Here is a 2,969-nt window from a genome sequence, read left to right on the forward strand (position 1 = left end):
AACTGGACGCAGTACTCCAGCTGCGGCCTCACCAAGGCCGAGTACAAGGGGAGAATAACGTCCCGGGATTTGCTCGAGAAGCATCTATGGATGCACGCCAGCATTTATTTAAAAAAGAACTTTTTATTATCTTTGATCCTTGATGCTAGCCCTAGCTTGGTATCTGCCTTAGCTTTTCTAACAGCCCCCCTACAGACCCGAGCAGTGGAGGTATACTCCTCTTTGGTGATAGGCCCTCCCTTCCACCAGGTGTATGCCTCCTTTTTGGCAATCAGGCATTCACAAATGCCCTTGGTGAGCCAGGGGACTTTTGGGCACTCTTGTCCCCCTTGCTTCTTGTTGGGATTGTCACCCCTTGGGCTCTGATTATCGCCTCTTTAAGACAATAAAGAAAGAATCAAGTATCATCTCTTTAAGACAATACCAAATCAAGAACCCAGAGCCACCCACCCTGCATGGAAATTTATGCCTGAGCTGCAACAGTTTATCAATCCAAGATAGGCATCATCAGCTATCTTTGGATTCATAGATAAGACAATCATGGAAAACAATCATACTCCACTGTGAGGGACTGCTCGTGATGATGATGAGTGTTGAAAAATACGGGTTCTACAGAACCTTGAGAGTAGTAATAATACTACAATTAGAGAGGTTCTTCAAAACACTCAGTCTTTCACAATTTTTCATAACAATCCAAGTTGGAAGAAACTGTTAGAAAAAGAGCTCACCAAAGACTGCAAGTGTACCTGGGAACCAACCAGATATGTTCAGCGCAAGATTCCATAGGACATTTCAACCTGGTCCTAGGGTCCGGAGACTAAAACTATAAACTGTGTTTGCATTTTGTTAATAACTGGAGCTTATAAAATTTTAATTTAAGGAACTTAATAGAGTTCACAAATGATTATTAAGGATTATAGCATCTCTACAGTTAAGTGTGATGCACCTGAAGAGGGACAGAAAGCCTGAATCCAGACATGCAGGCATGTGTGGTTTGTGGCATTGCAAACTTCTTTGCAGCACCAGAAACCACAGGAGTTGCATATTAATCAATGTGTGACACTGCTAATTTGCACTGCCAGGGCAAAATTTGCTACCAGGACTTCCCAGTAGCACAAAAATATCCTAGAAAATAAATAGTGCAACCCACATCAAAGTGGTGAGTGCTGGGACAAATGCAGAAATGGGGCAGCAGGTAGCTCAGGGCAGCCTGATCTCCCACCTCTGTGTGCTGTTGAGCCCTTGTGCTCAGGCTCCCTGCACCCTATCCAGCTGTTTCTTGGCTGGCTGGGGCACAGGCTGCATCAAGATGGGAGAGCAGGTGGCCCAGGGTTGCCTGATCCTCTGTCTCCACGTGCCTCAGCAAGGGGGCTGCACTGCACTGAGGCATGTGGAGCCCCTGTGCTGAGGCACACAGTGCCCCGACCAGGCGTACCCCACCTGGCTGGGTTACAGTGTGCCTCAAGATAGGAGAGCAGGCAGTTTGGGGATGGCTGCTCCCCTGTCTCCTAGTTCCTCAGGGTGGGGGCTTCTCTGTAGAGCACAGGTGGGGAGCAGCTGACTGGGGTGCAGGGTGCCTCAGCACAGGGGCTCCACAGTGTGCACATATGGGGGCTTCCTGCTCCCACATCTCCATGTGCCCAGCCAGCCCCCTCCCTTCCCATCCCTGCAGCACGTGGAGCAGCAGGACAATGTGTCCCACTGCAAAGCACACAGACAGGGCCATGCACTGCGGCACAAAGTACTTCTATTTGTGGGCATGCCGCTGCTTGTGTGGACCTGGACACAGAGGGTAAGCAAGCTGTGTAAGATGACACAGTGAGTTACTGTATGAGCAGAATATAGAAGACAGAACCAACAGAATTTAATCAACATAATTTATTAAGTTCATGGCAGTATTCTCACTTATTTTACAGAAAACACTCAAGTAATATTTTATAGAGAATTTTAAAACTGATGAGAGATTTCAGGTAATCTTTTAAATTAGTTTACTTTGTAGGACTGTGTTATTTTTAATCTGTATCTGGCCTCATTTTTATAACACTCTTTCAAATAAGTATCAAACATATTTGTTGTCTATTCTCTTGGTAACAGACACACACACACAAAACAAATCCTGGAGAATATTTATTTAAAAAGTCTTATAAATGAACTTGGATGAAATCTCAAATAATATTTTGATCAGTATTTGAAAAAGTGATAACATTTATTGAGCCTAAAATTTTCAGTAAATGTCTTTAACTAAACTTGGCAAACAAGTACAATGTTTTGACTGCAAAAGCAGTTTTTGAGAATATAGTATGTAGAAAATTAAAGTGTGATTTATTTTCATAGCCATAAGCTATGGCCAAGAGCTGATAAGTTATCCAAAAACAAAACTCGCTGAGCACTAAGTGAAATTGGGTATCAATTTAAAATAAGCATTATAGAGAAACAGCACTAAGTGAAACACTGTTAAGAGGGGGTTGCCTGTACTGATAACAGACCTGATAAAAGCTCTGTTATCAAAACGGGGGACTCTTCCCTAATCAAAGTGTCTTGCAGGGGCTTGGACACGCCACCTTAGCTCAGCCTGTGGAAGAGAAGGGAGGGTTGCTGTAGTGCTCCCCTGGCATCTAGCCTGAGTCACTGCAGGCATGTGCCGGCATTTTTTCAGCCCAGAGGAGATGTTTGTACAGTTACAAAGTGATTCACCTAAGTAAGTTAGACTAACCTGCAAAGATTGACTCAACTGGGCAACAAGAAGGGGGGCAAGAGTGCCCAAAAGCCCCCCGGCTCACCAAGGGTGTACAGGAATGCCTGATTGCCAAAAAGGCAGCGTACACCCAGTGGAAGGGGGGTGCTATCTCCAAAGAGGAGTATACCTCCTCTGCTCAGGCCTGTAGGGGGGCTGTCAGGAAAGCTAAGGCGGACATAGAGATAGGACTAGCGTCCAAGATCAAAGATAATAAAAAGTCCTTTTTCAAATA

Source organism: Crocodylus porosus, unplaced genomic scaffold (assembly GCF_001723895.1).
Source record: "Crocodylus porosus isolate Cpor-Errol unplaced genomic scaffold, CroPor_comp1, whole genome shotgun sequence".
Classification (NCBI taxonomy): Eukaryota; Metazoa; Chordata; order Crocodylia; family Crocodylidae; genus Crocodylus; species Crocodylus porosus.